Source organism: Stegodyphus dumicola, chromosome 10, assembly GCF_044657685.1.
Source record: "Stegodyphus dumicola isolate Sdum_Otavi_A_Nest chromosome 10, ASM4465768v1".
In the NCBI taxonomy this organism is placed as follows: Eukaryota; Metazoa; Arthropoda; class Arachnida; order Araneae; family Eresidae; genus Stegodyphus; species Stegodyphus dumicola.
In genome coordinates this window covers 172510763-172529022 of record NC_140777.1, presented here as the reverse complement: position 1 = coordinate 172529022, position 18260 = coordinate 172510763, and the positions used below count along the sequence as shown (strand labels likewise).

General features: G+C 32.1%; 1 long non-coding RNA gene across 7 annotated transcripts in view; it reads left to right on the top strand.

Moving 5' to 3' along the window:
- LOC146995202 (uncharacterized) overlaps positions 1 to 18260 on the top strand; it is a 431299-nt gene that overhangs the window by 229435 nt on the left and 183604 nt on the right. Inside the window, exon 1 of one of the 7 annotated variants that reach the window (XR_015043719.1) lies at positions 16382 to 16654. The exons of 5 other annotated variants lie outside the window; for them this stretch is intronic. This is a non-coding gene — a long non-coding RNA (uncharacterized LOC146995202). Of the gene's footprint in view, positions 1 to 16381; positions 16659 to 18260 lie in introns of those variants that run through there. One more of the 7 variants, XR_015043717.1, reaches the window with a different exon arrangement.

Here is an 18260-nt window from a genome sequence, read left to right as displayed (position 1 = left end):
ATGCTTTTACTGGTTATTTAATGCCATTGCTCGCTTTGAAATCGTTGTACGGTTGCGCCAGCAGTATGTTTCTTTGTGTAGATGGATCGGTTGCGAGCGTTACAGAAGTCGAGAAAAAATTTCTCAGAAATATATTGTCTCATATTGATGGAGTTTTGGAACTTTACGCTTCATATCTGAAATTATCATTGTTTCAAGTAAACAAAAGTTTGCTTATCTGCGAAAGTTTAATTCAAAATTCTCAAGCTATAAATTTAATTTTGAAGTGTTTGCCTTACATTAAAATATTTCGCAAAGTAAGATAATTATTAGTCCAAAGGGATTTGAGTCCCGAAGGACTATTACTTTCGTTTTGGCATTTTGTGTCGAACTCCTATAAATGTCGGTTCACTTTTCAAACTGTTGCCACAAAATGTTAGAGTCCTGCATTATATCTGAAGAAATTAAATAAGGAAAAATCTGTATAAATGTTTGTATAATGAAAAATCTGCATAAATGTATGTATATTTCTCGCATTGTGATAAAACAACGGTATCTTAGAGCCATCCAATTTTGAATGACGTAATCCTACTGCGAATATGGGCATCTGAAATCCCAAATTTGAAATTTGGAATTTGCTTTATTATCTATTTCATATTTTGTAAAACTTTAACGAAATTTTGAGTAACAAACTCAACGATTTAAAAGCGAGAAATGGCAACACTAAAAATTTTTTTTTTATCTCCAGTGCGTCGAGCTGTGTATCGGAAATTCTAAAGATATGCTCATTTTAAAATTATTTTGGGACATTGCTGTTCAACTAAATTTTATGGTTTAAGTGCAAAGAACATGATATTTAATAAATAAAGGTAATACACGAAATGTTAAAAAAAAAAAAAAAAAAAAAAAAAAAAACGCCCTTTTAGATGTAATTTAAAATCTGAAACATTTCAGATTTTTCTTTAATTTAAAATAATTTTATAAATATTAAAGAATGCGTATAATAAATAAATTTAGAAATGCCATTTACACAGATGTATTCTTTTTATCTCTAGTTCCGAAATAGAAGAAAAATTCGGCAACTTCTTAAGCAAAATCTGTTTTCTGGTTGTTCTGAGATCAAAATATCACAAATAACTAATGTTTTTATAACTTCTCCATTACCAGCAGAGTAGAAGAAATGTACGCAAAGTAGATCCTGCATCTTTTTTTGGCTGAAAGGAGACTAGTTAGCTTCTGGTTCACTTCTTTAACTGGTGAAGAATTCTCAAAGCAAACTTCTTGTATTCTTAAACAGTTAAAAAGAGGTCTGGATTATCATTACCTTTTTATGTGTTATCTGATAATTTTGCAATGGTAAACAAATACGAATATATTGGAAATTATTGAAAATAATAAATATTAAAGTAAACGAGTATGTATTATTATTTATAATATGAGTTATGTCTGACAGTTTCTTGCAATATAAACAAGAACTGTTGTATGTAAAACCCACGTAAAGTGTGATTTATTTGTATCAGATTATTTGCTGTTTCACATAAATACCAGTTTTTCAAAAAATCAGAATTTTGTTGTATTGCAGATTAGAATATTAGTTTCAATTTGACCACAAGCAGTGAAGCTGGAAATTCGTTGAATATGCTATACTATTTATCTCGTTCTGTCATCGTGAAAAAGAGGATGTGCGGTTTTCTTTTACTCTAGCCATTAGCAACATAAATACGATCTAATTGTTTTGCATTTGTGACATAAACGTAAGATAAGCAGCACTTAGCTTTAATTTCTAAACTTTCAATTCTATCGTACTTATTTCACGCTTCATCGACTACTACTAATTTCTGTGACATAAACGTTGTAATATAGCCTCTTTAAAAAAAAAAAAAAAAAAAAAAAAAAAAAAAAAAAAAAAAAACATTAGCCCCGAATGGGATGTTAGTCTTGAAATAGCATTTTGCGTTAACTACAAACCGCGTATCACTTTTCTAATTGTTGTCACCAAATATTATCGCCCTGTATTATAGTTAAAGAAATTAAATAATGAAGAATCTGCAGGAATGTGCGCATGTTTTTCTCGCATTGTGAAAAAGCAACGGTACCTACAGCCATCCAATTTTGAATGACGTAGTCCTACACCCTAACACGCCCACCTGGAAGCCCGAATTTTGAATTTCGAATTTTATATTTCATATTTTGTAACATTTTAGTGAATTTTTAACATTTGCAACACTGTACGGATTAAAACATTGTTATCTCCAGCGCAAGAGGCTGTCTATCGGAAATTCTAAAGATATGCTGTTTTTAACTATTTTATGATTTTGCTGCTGAATCGAAGTGATATGTAATAAATAAAGTAAACACACGAAACGTTAATAATAAAAATACAAAAAACAGTTTTGTAAAGTCATCTTAGTAAGAAAACTGAACATTGATATGATGACCTGAAAAAAAAACATAAAAATGTATGCCAATACTTAATGTTGCATCGGGAATCCTATACGTATACTGTTCTATGCTGCTTTTAAAATTTTTCTGTTGAATTGTGTATGGCGTAAATGCCAAAAAAATTATGCTTCATGATCAAGTTAAAAAGACCCCCCAAAAAGGGTTAATAGGTATGAGTTTTAACAGTAAACTGGTAAACTGCGAGCTGGGGAAAAGAGTAAAATACCTCTACAAACCCATTTGGGCGATCGTTAAAATATGAAATCTTTGACTTTTTTTGGGGGGGGGGCAAAGTCTTCCTCAAGACATTTCATCCAAACTCAAAGAGTTCATACATATTTCCTGCAGTTAACCAAAAAATTATTTGTGTTATCTGCTTCGGTAATCATTTATGATTTGTGCGATATCAGTGACCGAAGATTATATGGTCAGATCATATGGTAAGCATATGATACAGACTATATGGGTAATCATATAGTCGAAGATCTAATGCCGATAGACAAATACTATAATGGGACATACTGTTGGTTGAATGGGCTCGATTATCGTGACTTTTCCCATGCGCGTATTGTAAATAACAAGCGTTTCATCTTAGAATATTTTCCATAAAGGTATCTTGTCTGAGACAGACAACCCTCTAGACTTTCGTCAAAGTGTTACAGTAAACTAATTCTAGCCTATTTCTTTGGCATTGAATTATTTGGATTTCCGACAGAAAATGTTTCCTTTTCCCATTCTTACATAAAAATTATTGGCACTCCCTTTCCATTTTAAATTAACATCATAGTGTATTCCATTGTAAGTATGTACCTTAAAACATTTAACGATTATTTTTTTTTCCTTGCAAATAAGCACAAGACATGTCTAAGAATGCGTTTACAACGACATTCGCGTGATTCGACCGTTTACGTCACCGTTTGGTGACTACCGCTGCACGGACGCCCATGAATAACTTTCCCCTCTTTCCCAACCCTTTTATTTCTTCTTCCCCTTTCGTTTTCCGAATAACGTTGTCTCGCATGCTTGGCAATGGTTTGTGTCCCGAGACAAAAGACAGGCCCCGCCTACCGGTTTAACATATTATTAGAACGCCAGATTTTAGTTCAAGTAATGAGAAGATTTGCGTTTGAGGTATTGTGAAAACAGAGCGTGTAAAGAAGATGTTTACACGGAACATCTGCATCTTGAGCCGACACGCTTCACTTCGTTTTTGTTTAGAGATGTGTCAACATATGGAAAATCCTTAATTATTTTTTTAAACGCGCATCTTGATAACTATTTTCAATAGCTAAAAGACTTCAAAGATTACCATCCATGCCCAAGACTATCGCATTTCTTCTCCCCTCTTTTTTTTTTTTTTTTTTTTCCTTAAAGAGCATAATTTTATTTTCTTTATAATTTTCATGAGCTGCCGAAATTTTACAATAAACTTTGTAGCTATTTGGTTAAAGGAAATTTAAGGGGAAATGCATGAGCACTGTCTCATCAATAATTTGTTCCTACACAATGAACTCACAGACGGCAGGACTCAGCAACTAGAAATTTCTTACTAGATACGACTGGACTTGTTCTCGCAGATTTCTAAGATTCCCTGACAAGATTTCCAAGATTCCCTGACAAGAAGTCATTCAGAAAGGAACATTTATTATTTATAATGTAAATATAGAGTGTTGCACAGTATGTAATTAATTTGGTTATTCTTGGACTCTTGGATAGCATCGTATCTTGTCTGCCATAATTAAGCAAAGGATCTTTATTTCATACATGATATTATATAAAATAACTAGATAGTTAAGCAATGCAATTAAACGATGAATGTAATGTATTGCAAGTATTTATTTTATTCTAACCGATTATATTTAGTTTTCTTTCCTTTCCTTCCTGATTTCAGTTTCCTGCCGGAATGTAAATTTTGTAATGACGTGTTTCATTCATGACGTGAAATCTAAACGTGTTTCAGAAGCAGTATTTAAGCTGCGTGTTTAGAGTTAAAAAAGAGTAGTAACGGACTTAGCTCCGATGTTTATCCTGCGAAAAGATTAGCTTTCTAGTTCGGTGTTCGACACCTTTCAGGTTATACTAATATTTCTCGACTCGGCTTTGCAGTGTGCAGTCGATTTTAGCGCTAGAGCCAGTCGTTAGTTATCTCAAAGTTTTAGTGTGCATTGACGTTCTTATTTTCTGGTAATTTTCCTTAGCTACAAATGGCAGTGATTTTTGATTTAGTTTTAATAAAAAAGCTTTCTTCTGCAGTATTTATTCTTGAAGACAGCGATAATTCGCTGCTTTGTCTTCGACGCAGAGTGAAAGTTGTATATTACCAAAGAATACTCATAGATTCTATAGTAGCCACAACCTAACTTCACTAGGACCGCCCAAGTGTTATAGGAGTTAGTAAATTGAGAACGCTCTAGTATGAATCGTGGAGAAGCATGGATATTTGTAAAAGTTTGTTTGTAGTGTCTTTGCAGCATGGTGGCATTCTAAATATATGACAAGTCGAAAGTCCTCTCGTGTAATTTGGTGTTAGGGGAAGAGGGATGGGAGACCCTCGTACTCATACCCAGGAATGCTCTTTCTCAAAACTGGGGTGGGACTTGCAAAATCTCAATTTTGAGATTGGTGTCAAAATTAAAAATCAAAATTAGTGTCAAAATTGGTGTCGAAATTGAAAATCAAAATTGGTGTCAAAATTTTGAGACTGGTGTCAAAATTGGTGTCAAAATTTTGAGACTGGTGTCAAAATTGAAATCCCAATTTTGAGATTGGTGTCAAAATTGGGGTGGGACTGGGACTGGGAAAAATCGTACTGCCCGAGGTTCTTGCCAACGACAGACATAATCTTGTATTCCCTGCCATGATAACTTTTGTGGTCTTGTTCTCATGATGAGGTCAGACAAGTGAAATTAGTCACAATTACATCATTAGTGATCTTTATTTATAAATTCAAGCTTGCGTGGACATACTTGTGATTCCGGTCTGGACTACAGTTACTGACCAGGAACTTAATAAATTACAAGTTGTGCGGAGCACATACCTGTGTATCATCACAGATGCCTACTTTTTTGTAAGCAATAAGTGTCTTCATGATGACGTCAAAGTAGAACCCCTTGCGAAGTTCTTACACAAGGTTAATCAGAAATTCTATCAGGACACACAGGATTGCAACATTATGAATCATTTCGATCTCTTCAGCTATGAAATTCTGCAAGAAGATCGGCACTTGCACCCTTACACAACTTTTATGTTAAACGAAAACCAAAATTTCCCTACACAAGATTTAAAATTGTTATTACAACTCCATATTGTGTAAGCATTATATATCTTTTTCGTAATTTTTGTAGGACTTTCTGCAATTTTAGCATGGCATATACTATAATATTAAGTAAATAGTGATCTGTTTTCTGTGGAAAATATGTATTTTATATTTTATATACTGCTTAATTCTGTAAAATGTGTTTTTCACATCCCTCACGTGACAAAGGAGTGACCAACTTTCTCCCTGTTCTCTGAACCCACTCAAGCATTTTTGTACTTGCTCCGTGAAGCATCCATGTTACGATAGCCGGTATACAGCTTGCATACTTAGCAAGCTAGACGCGATGACAGCGGCAACCGGAACTGGAACTGGAATTACTTTTGATATCTCGTCACATGAAACTAAGACACAGATATCAATATTATTTTTATTAAATAGCCGTGTCTAAAGCAGCTACATCAGGTGGAAGGTCTTGGCAAGTATTACTCAATTGGCTATAAAAACGTTAGGCTTTATAATCTACCTTTGAATTCAGTATATACCTGTGCAGCAAGCTGCTTCAAAACATCTATTGGACATATTTATCAAAATAAAGCTCATACTCATATACTTGAGTAAAATCAAAACAGTTTGAGTAAGAGAGGATGTTGAAAATCTTTCGGATACCTCATGCAGTATAAATTTTTGGCAAACAGCTTTTGTTCAATGTGTTCACCTGATCGTCGCCTTTTGGTATAGGCGATACTTTATTTTTTTACTATATAACAATGAGATTTTCAGATACAAGCGGATCCAAACTCATTGGAGCAGAAATCTTACATCTAAGACTTTTATTTTCGAATAACCTAGAGCTAGACTTGATTTCGTTAAGAATTTGAAGTAGCTCATATTTGTTCATCTTATTCTCTAGAATAATTGAATACATATTGTGTAGAAGAAATTTCAAAGTTTCTTATCTATATCCCATGGAAGAAATAATATGCATGTGTATATCTGAAAAAAAAAAAAAATATGAAATTTTTGTTCTTAATAATAATTTTGACTTTGGAGTAATATCCACCTTTATTATGACTATGATTTTTAAATTATTAGAATATGAAATGTAGGTGAATCTGAAAGAGGTGGAAAAAGAAAATAAAGTAAGCAAATTGCACTGCAGTTTAACTAATCGGATATTTATAAAAATACAACAAATCGCAATAATAATAAAAAATCTCTTAAATAATCAAAAAGTTCCAGAAATCATATTCTGGAATACCGTCAAAAACGTTTTCCGATAGATGGCAATCTCACTATCCTAGTTTCCCTAAAAAAAAAAGTTGTATATATATATATACAAAATTAGATTTTTAACCACAGTTATCACATTTTTTTAACATTATCAAATAATCACTGTATGTATGTGTGTGTATTTAATTACGGCAAAGCACACTAGGGCTATCTGCCTAAGGGGAGGGTTGCCTTCGTGGAAGACTTTCTAAGGTAAACTGGCTCGTATACATGTTACACATGGGGAAAACCACGAAAACACCCATGCAGCCAGCCCGTTCGCTTGATTCGAACCTCGAACCGAACTACCAGTGTTCAGCGACTTTACCGCTCGGCCGCTGGTGGGCCATCAAATAATCAATCCCTTTTAAAGTGCAGAACCACTACACCACGAAGGCTTGCTAGGAAGGCGCGAGAAATACCTTACAACAAAATTAAAATTATAATTTTAACGTTGAAATCGCTAAAATAAAGTTATGTATCTGAAATAATGCTTTGAAAATACATCATTAAAAATAAATTTCACTTTTCGTCGTTTCATTTTTTCAGCTTTATAAAAGTAGTGATATGACTAAAAACATCTTAATAATATCAGCAAGTTTTCTTGTCAAGTAAGCTCTGTGATAACAAGAACTCTAAGCATGTGTAGGAATTAAAAAAAATTAAGTATGCATTATAGTTAGAATAAAAATCAATTTGAAAGTAACACGAGTAATTAGTAGTGTAATCAAACTGGAGCTAAAAGGGAAAACGATTTAAAAAATTAAAAAAACTTGTCAAATTATTTTTATTTCTAAAATTCAAATATAAATGCTGAGAAAAGGAAAAATCAGGACGAACATGCAATTTAATTTTAATTAATTAAAAATTTCGCTAACGAAAATTGTAAAAATTAAAGAAATACCATAATGAGAAAACATAAATATATTGTATATAAGAATTACTATTATGGAACTTAAATTTGCTAAAATTAATTTACTTAAGTTAATTTTGCTTAAAATTTTAAATTTTACATGAATTAATTTACTTAAATTTAGTCCTCAAAATATTAATCCTAATTAATAAAAAATTAAGAAAAAAGAATTGCAAATCGATCCTTACTTTGCTTCCAATTTATTTTGCTGCCTAAGAGAAAATAAAAATCTCATCTCTAATCTTTAATTTTTTAATGATATGAATCCAAATTTTATTTGAAATTTATTTGAAAATTATACAGGAAAATGATTACAATGACTCGGTATTTCATATTTTTTTAATTAAAAGAAGGGAGACGAGGAGAAGAAGGCAAATTTGTAGAATAATGTAAATGTTAAACTATCAGCACAGAAATCTTCCGCGATTGCAAAAACTGCGATTTTTCCCCCTTCTGGTTTGGTTACGAGGATGGCATTTGTTTTTTATTAATAGAAACTAAAAAGAGAAAATGTTATTAATTCATTAACTTATTCATCCTGAAAAGGACTATTTTATACTCATTTCAATAATTGCTGTAATCAGTATCATGATAATAAACTGGAGCAAGATTTTGATGAAGCAGTTTAAAGTTCAGAATTATAAAATCAAGAAAATTTAGTTAATAATTTAGTCAAATATTTGATGATTAGTTAATTTAATTTTCAACTAAAAACTTCGTAATCAGATTTTCTTTCCATTAGCGTATGTATGTATTTTTAGTCCAAAGGGCTATTAATTTTGTTTTGCATTTTGCGTTGAAAACTATAAATGTGGGTTCACTTTTCAAACTGTTACCACCAACTATTACAGCCCTGTATTATATTTCAAGAAATATAATAATGAAGAATCTGCATAAATGTATGTATGTTTTTCGCACAGTGATAAAACGACGGTACCTAGAGCCATCTAATTCTGAATAAGATACGTTTCTACCTGAATATGGGTATCTGGAAGCCGAAATTTGGAATTCGTTTTATTATCGATTTCATATTTTGTAAAACTTTAACGAATTTTTAATTAACAAACTCAACGATTTCAAAGCGAGAAATGGCAACACTGTACGGAAAAAAAAATTATCTCCAGCGCTCGAGACTGTGTATCGAAAAATCTAAAAATATGCTCATTTTAAAATTCTTTTGCTGTATTGCTGTTAAATTGAATTTTATGGTTTAAGTACGAAGAACATGATATTTAATAAATATAAGTAACCCACAAAACTTTAAAAAAAACCCTCTTTGGGCGTAAGTCTGAAAGCTTTCAGATTTTATAAGTTTTATTTTGGTTTATAATCGATTCAGAGTCTATAATTTTAATTTCGCTTTACAACTGAACTACAGTTCTACGCTGAGTAATTTGAATCACAGAAATGTTATTGCCTCATAGCAGTTAACTTTAAATCTTTTAAGAAGATTATTAAGATTTATTCATCCCTTTGCAACCAAAAAGCTGTCATTTTTAATATTTTACTGTAATTATTTGTTAGTTAGTGATTATTTGTTAATTATTGTTCTTAATATTCTGTCATTGCAGCTTTTTACTCATTATTTACAAATTATATGTTCTTGAAAAAATTTCTCACCTGCTATTTTATTATTCTTTTATCCTATTGTTTTTCCATTCTGCTTATTTTAGAGGAATTTTTTCTAAAAGAAAAAGATTGATTTAGAAGTTGATTTCGACTTAAATTATTCGCTGTTTGGACTGCTATTCATATGTGTATACAAGTTATTTGATCCAGATAAATATTAATAATTTTAATTGAAATTTGGCCATGAATTATAATGGCATAAAATAAAATAAAATATATTATTCGCCCAAAAATTCACTTGTGCATTTTAAGAGTAAGCTTCATAATTTCACTCTGAAGTAAACTGCGCAGAGAACTTCTGTAACTAAAATTGAAATATGGCAGTAAAAAATGAGCAAGCATTATCATAATTTAGCTTATCAAAATCACATATATAGTATTTCAATGTTCTGTCTTCTTTAAACCCCATTAACGATTGACAATGCATTTTCGCAACATTAGTAAAAACATTGTTTTCTTCTTCTATATAGTTTTTTATTTACTTATTTATTTATTTTTTCTTTAACATTTTTTGTGTATTGCAGAACAAACTTAATTGGTTCTGAAAAAAAAAAAAAAAAAAAAAGAGGGGGGAAAGAAACTGTTTTCTTCCATATTAAAAATCTTTATAAAAATAAAGGATCGTTTCGGTACTTTTTTGTATATTTTTTATTTTAATTTTGAGTAGACCTTATAGAAATCACAATCGTCCAATAATTTTATGAAGGCACACCCTTCTTCTAGAAACATTAGACTATATAATGGCAACAAAACATAAGGTTATTATTTTATTTTTCTTGGTATAAGTATAGATTTTTTAAAATGTTGCGAAAACGCAAGGTCAGTTCAAAGCAGTGTCCTGGTGAGTATATTCAGATTCTCAAAAATAGTGGTACTTTCTTTTACAAATTCCACAAAATAGTTGCTTTAAAACAACCAATATCAGAGACAACAATTTTTAACCCTCCATGGAGTACTACAATTTATGAAGGATGGAATAAAACCGGAAAATTGGCTAAGATTTAAATATTTTGAATGCCAATTTCGTGCCCTATGAGGGTTTTTTTTTCAACCCATTTTTCTGTAGATGAGCAAATGATGTGTTATTTTGGTAGACACTTAGGCAAAATGTTTCCCAAAGGGCAACTCGTTTGTTGTCTTGTGTTCCCATAAAGAGTATTTATGTATATCATTTTGGTATAGATTCAGGGAAATCTTCAGAGACACTGACTAATCTTGGTCTAGGTGGAGCTGTTGTAACAGATCTTAGTGAAAGTTTCTGCAAGACATTACGTATATTTCGACAACTTTTTGACGTCACACATATTCTTGTAGACTTGAATAAGCTGGAATTTCATGCGGCTGGAGCAGTTCTGAAGTACGGATTAGGAAACTGCTCTATATTATACCTGTAAAGAAAACGGAAAATGATGAACGTGGAACATATGACACACCGCATTTTATAAATAATATGCCATTGCTGTTATTCGAAGAAACGATGATTCCGTGATAGCTATTTACAGCTAACTTTGGTACAGTTTATTCGCGTTCAGTAACCAAAAGGTACTCAAGAAAAGAAAACAAATCTATAGAGAAACCTAAATTCGACGGAGATGGCAACAAATATTTGGATGATGTGGACTTTAAGTACGATTTTATTGCGATGTAAAAGGAGTGTAAGTAAGAAGTAAGAAAGTGTGTGGCTGCCTGTTTTTACGAATTTTACTTATGTAGCTAAATGAAATGCATGAAAGCTCTATAAGACCGCTGTAGACCCCAAAATTTCTCTGCTAGATTTTTAATCTAGATTTGCTAGATCATTTCTGAAAACAAGGGGAAAATATTCTGAAAATCCGCAGCCCTTCATCTTCATATACCGACTAGAGTGACCGACCATCTTTCTTTTAGAATTTAACCTCAAACGAAACGAGGAAGAATCCCAGAAATCACATTATCGAGAAGAATTTAATAAGCAAAACTAAAAGAGGAAAATATTGTGGTTTTCAAATAATAATTCTTTGTAATGATTGCTATGTGCCTTTACATAGCAAATGTTTCAAATATCCCCAAAATAAGCGGTTCTGACTGACATTGTGTTTCTGCAACACTTTGTATCTTAAATAATTTTTTTATGTTACATGTTTTCTGTTAATTAGACTCTAATACATCAAACAAATGATGTTTGTTCATTTCTTTCAAGTAAAATATAGTAAGGTCATAAAAAGGTCAAATGGAAAAAAAAAAAAATTAGGGCTTTGTAAAGCCCCCCCTCCCACACTCACCTCACCGAAATAAATCGTTTACGTAAAGATAATTTTGAACACCTTCTGAACAGTCAGAAATTTTATGTTTAAAATATTCTAAATTTAAAATTTAAGTACATAAATGCATGAGTGATAATTTCTAAAATATATATCAATGATAATTTTTTAGATAACTTGTGAACAAATAGCCATTCTACTATGATTATTGTAAAACGAAAAAATGTTAATTTACAATCAGCATTTATTGCAGATTTTGGTTCTCGTAAATTGTTTAATAATTCTGAAATTAAAACTATTACTTTTTAAAATTTACTTTTTACATTGAGGAAAATATTTTCAAATTTTTGACACAAAATTTAAAATATTTGAGATATTTTATTAAAATATTACTCAATACAAAATTTTTAAGAAATGTACTTTTCAAAGAATTTTAAATATGTATATTTTAATTATGAAACAATATATTCCGAAATAAATGAGTTTAAGAGTTACTGATGAGAGCATGAATACCAGCGTAATATAATGTAAATTAGCTTCATAATTTCCAGCACAAAAGTTTAGTAACATTATGCGTTATGCTTTATTATACTCTAAAATCTCTTCAGCACCTTTGAAATCAAGAAAATAATGTCTTTTCTTCGAGTTTTTGTGCCTCAGACTATTTTAAAAGAAGATAAAGGAATACTGGTTAAAAGAATCTCTGAAAACATCTTTTCTATGGTTGTTCCAATACAAATAGAGTTACAAAAATAGAAAATAAAGAAGATTATTAGAAAAGAAAATTATATAATGCTGAAACAAAGAAAAGAAATATATAGAAACTATTAACAATGCTTTTTAGCAGCTATACATATATATATATGTATAAAATTTGTATTAGCGAAAATGCTTAATTCAGAATGAGTTCTTTGGTACTCTACTTTGGTTCTACCTTCGCTTCACGGAACTATTTGGCCTAACTTAATTTGCGAGTTTGGCATCACCACTATTACTTGAGTAAAAGACGAAACACCTTCGTATTTATTAATTATTATTCATTGAACGGGAGTTGGTTTGTTCCCCTTGAAAAGTCAACTAATTTCCGCCGATCAATAGCAATAATTACTTGCTTTTAATTTAATTTCTTTTTCAAAGTTTGAAATTTTTTTTTATTAATGATTTAATTCAAGTCCCCGTAAAACATTTTTAACAATTTACATTCAAGTTACTTTAAAACAATTTTCGGAATTAAACTTCCTACCTCTGGGTTCACTCTTTTTGGATACTTCTACTAAAATTAAAATTAGGAGATAATATAATCAATATTTCTTTAGTAAATATATATATAAAGTCACTACTGTAACGATCTTTTTCATAGATTCGGTTGTGTTCTTATTGAAAGTACACGAAGTTTTCAATATTTCTTGTGATTTTTTTATTTCAATTTGCTTTAGATTAAGTCTTTTCACTAAATTTTTATAATTTCACTTACATTTCCAATTCTTTGGAAAATGTTACTTTTGTTTAAAGGTAAAATTTTGATTTGAATTTTCCACTAAACTGTTTTGTTATTTCATTTACGTTTTCAATTCTTTGAATAGAGTTGTTCTCTTTATTTAAAGGTAAAAACGTAGTATTAGAATTTAATTTGTTTTTTCCTTGCTTTGGGGAGGGACCAGAATTTTTTGGTGTACTATTAAGTACATTGAAATGGTTCATCGACTAATTCTGGATAAAGAAAAGCAAGGATTTTTTGTGAAAGAGATATTTCAGTTGCTTTCAGTGTTCCTCCTCCTGACAAAGTCGCATTGAAATTCATTGAATTCCTCTTCCATTATGTTCTTTTTTCTTTAAATTTCATTGATTTTTTTAATTGGGATATTGCTTGTTTGAAATGTTTTGGTTTTGACGCTTATTATTATTATTATTATTTTCATTTATAGGTTTATTTGAAATTTATTACTTATGAATGTCTATTTTTGGTCTTTGTGAAAAAGTGGTTCTAAATTTCTTATTTTATGTCTTTAATGATAATTTTTAAGCAGTTTAATGCGCGAAAATGCTAATGCATGATTACATTATGTGTTTTAAAAATTGTTTTGTAATTATATATATATATATAAGTTGTATATATCGGGACTTGAACCATGAAGCTCTCGAATACTCATCGAGTATGTTTCCAGTTACACCACGAAGACATGCATTTAGACAAGGAGAAATACCTTATATACTCCCTCTTTTAAAGGCGACTGGGGATTAGGAGACCTAGTCGCCAAATCCTGGTGGTGACGAATTATCATCTATTACCTTTTAGTTCGGGTGCCGCTTGTAAGTTTTCTTGAAGCAGGAGAGGTGAAAAATATGTAATGCCCTCGCCGGGACTCGAACCTTGGACCTCTCGAATAAGCGCCTAATATGCTTCAAGTTATTACACCTCGAAGGCATGCGGAAAGAAGAGAGGAAATACCTTATAAAGTACGTCATATCTGCAAGTAAATATGTAGAATTATGAAATAATAAAAAGCACTTAAAATCTCTGTGTTGCTAGACAAAATTTATTTTCAATCTGCATCTTCTTACTAATCCCTCTGATCTGAAACAGATCAGATCCATAACTTCATTCGCCTTGGCAACTTCCTATACGAAATTAGGTCTCTTCAGCAGATTCCCGATCTGCAATTTCGGACCATTGCCTTAGACAATATTTGTAAATGTTACGTTAAATTTCAGAGTGAAGAAGACACAGCTATATGAGTGCCATTTTCTTTGAAAGTGGTGGCCAGTTCTAAAATTATTTTTCTTCTTATTCAGTTATTTTTTTCCTTGCCATTCAGTTATTTTTCTTGTTAATAACCTTAATTTATAAATTCTAAAAAAACATGAAGAGGAGGACTTTCTAATTGAAATTGGCTTGTACTCCCAGTCACACGTAGGGGAAACCACGAAAACTTACCATGTAGTCAACCCGTTCGCTTGAGTTCGAATCCGAGTCGAACTGCCGCATTCAAGAGTCTTAACCGCTCGCCCCCTAGTGAAGATTCTTCGTGTTAACACGCAGATGAGTTTACTATTTATATAATATAGACACAGGGTGTGTTTTTGCAATTTGATATTACGTTTCTTTGAATCCTAAAAGTGTATTGAAGGCCCGTTAGAATGCAGGGCCCTTCGCGATTGCGAATGCTGTGTTATGCAAACTCTACCTTAACTTCTTATATATAAGAATAACTTACATCAAAACACCCTCGGGGGTCGTTTGTTGTGCTGGCTAGGATCTGTACTTAAGCAGCTTCGGCTTCCGGGGTATAAAAGCACGAGTCAAGTTCCTACTAAGCATATATCCGAGTGGATAGCGTGACAGACCAGTCATCGTAGATGACGATTCAAATATCTCCAGATCCTGCGTGGTTTGTTGAGAAGGCCGCCTCCCCATCAGGGTCGTAAGTTCGGGCAAAGGCTTTGGGACCGGAGTGCTTGTCGCAGAGTGCTACTCTTTGGTTGAACTCCTGCTGCATAAGGAGGATGAGCTAACGGATGAGTCGCATTAAACTGCAGGAATAGATACAAATCTTAGTTAGTTAGTTGGTTACATTAAGACAATAAATATTTGAGTTTTATTTATATTACGATGTTGTCATTTTATTAGCATTAACGCATGGGAAAAAGGTCACCAAGTCCGTACTGACTCATCTTTAATAATGGTAATCTTAATTCATGGCTAATACATGTAACTTTGGCTAACTGTTTAAAGAGCAGGTAGTAATCTAAACATTTCGCTGAAGCAAACAGGAAGGAACAAAATAAAAGAACTGTCCACCTCGTTCAAAAAATATTTCTTCGCAACTTTTTCTTCTTTCAGTAAGTTGCATCATTCAAGTCCTATCTACAAATCTAAAACAGGAGGAGAAACCAAAGCCGAAACTCCAACTGTGTGATTTTGTTAGAATATCATTTTTCCACACTTGTAGGAACGTCATAGATACGAGCAGCGTATATACTCGCATATAAATACTACCGGAATCTTCAAACATCTGTTCTGCCAAATATATATGAGGGCAAAGCTGATGCGAGGAATGTTGGTATTTCATTGTTATGCCACGCGGCTCGAATTTGCACACCGAATCCCTTCTACCCCCTTCCCATCCGTTTATCCCCATCCCCCCCTGCACCTCTCTATCGGGGTAATCCTGGTTTTAGAAGCAAAGGGGAGGGGGCATACTGAATATGTTTATCAAAACAAAAAATATATTGTTGAAGAAGGGGTGCAAAAGTGGGGGTGCTGCTTTTTAAAATGTATGAACATTTTATCGAATGGCCCCGGTGGTGGGTGGTAGTGCCGAGGGAGAGACAGTTGCTGTTAGAGAAAGAGAGAGAGAGAGAGAGAATTCATATTCACAGGATGGTTTTCTCTCCCTGTTTTGTAAATGAGGGCCGGGACCGATGGAAAAATCTTTCATCCCGGGCTGCGGCGGTAATTCATTCATTTGGGTTCTCTTAACTAGAGCTCGACCGGATCATCCATATTAAGTTGATAATTATCCGCGGCGAAGAGAAGAGAAGCGGTGAAGAGAGAGAGCGAGAGCGTAAGAGAGAGGGGGGCCTCCCCATTTCGAATGCAGATGCACCAACTTACTTTCCATATAATTACAAATGAATGCAAGAAAAGCGGGGGCCACCACGCCGCAAACCGCTTCGTCGTGCCGTCGACAGCGGAGGTTCCGCGGCAGTGCTCGCCGTTCCCAGCGCGGCCCTACTTCTTGCCCGCCGGTAGGTTTCCGTCGGGGTTAGAGCGGCGGTAAATGCGGATATTGGCACCGGGAACGTGTCCGATGCATCACCGCCTTCTTCAAGATCTGCCATTCGCTAAGTCGAAAGAAAGACTACGATTGGGTGTGCTGGTTCACGACAACTCGACTACGGCACTGATTTGTACTTAACAGAGTAGGTAGGTTCTGTGACTTAAATTCTTCCTAATGAATACTTGTATTAATTACTACTACTTGTCTTTTAAAGATTCGCCGATAAAGTATTTTAACAAGCATGCATTCTTTAAGAAAGCTTGCGACCAGGTGTATTTACTAGCATCCACTATGTAAAAATATAGACAATTTAGCGGTAAACTCTTTTCCTAAATCTTCTCAGGTAAAACACTTTTTCTTGAAGTGCGTACTTATAATACCCGTTTCTATAAAGAGCTGCAGATCATATTTTTATACACGTATCTACATTTCGTTTAAGTTTTTTCAGCAAAAAGAGGTTACGGAAAGTAAGTGTTTAGAACAATAACTTGAGATAAAAATAATAAATTTTGTGTGAACTAATTGATCATGATTGATGCAATGTTTTATGTAATAAAAGTGGAAAACCTGCTTATAATTTATCACTTTTTTTTCATAAATGTGCTGTGGCAAATAATATTAGCAATACATAAACAAGAATTTTCTTCCTGCTGTTCTAGACTTTGCATAATCTTTCAAAATTTAACTAAACAGCAATATTAATTATATTTTAATTAATAACATGCAAAAAAATGTGAAAAACCAATCCAAAGTTATCGATAATTACACAGACAAAGAAGAATTATAAATTGAATTAAAGCAGGTTAAATAAATTTTTTTTTGCATATAAACATAATCCCCCTTTTGGGGGGAGGGGTGATATTAATTCAAGTGTACATCCATCAGCTTTAAAAAAAGCAGAAATTTTTAGAAAAGTGCATAATTTTTCTTCTTTAATATTTTACGTAAATCAAAATACTTTTGTCATTCTGAAGTTAATATTCATAACGTAAATATACGAGTAAATGATACAGATATGTATTATAGAGAATTAATTCGCAGAATATTATTCTAATCATAACTACTTTCTCTAATTGGAGTTGAAAAATATTGTTTTTTTCAAACCTTCTTTTGTTTCCATACATATACATTCTTGTATTTCAGTACAGAATTTTCAAAAATATTTCTTCCCCTATTTTTCTTAGATTACGAAAAATAACATAACCTAAAGCTTTGTAAAAATTTGTCTTTTTCATTATATATTAAATTTACTGATTGGTGATTACTACTTTTCTGGTATTCACATAAAATTATTTATACAATATAATTAATATATAAAATTAACTATACAGCAGTAAAACCGAAGACTTGTACATGGTGACGAATTCTGAATTTTTACGTGTTGGAAAATAAAATAATACAAATATGAAAAATAATATAAAGAAATATATTTCTTTTAAGAAATAGAAATAAAAGTTTTTAATGACAAATTGTTTTCTAACCCTCACAGTTTTACTTCTTTATTGTTTAAGCATCCGATAACATAAAATTGCCTATTAGTTATTAAATATCTTAAGAATGCATTTGCTGTGTATTGATGAGTAATTATTGTATAATACTAACACGATTTTGCAATTCATATTTCATTAATGTACGGTAAAATAATTTTTTTGGATTTTTAATGTTTAGAAATGTATGTAAGGCACAAGTTTGTGTTTTGTATTGCAAAAACCGCCCCCCCCCAAAAAAATATTTATTTGAATATGTGT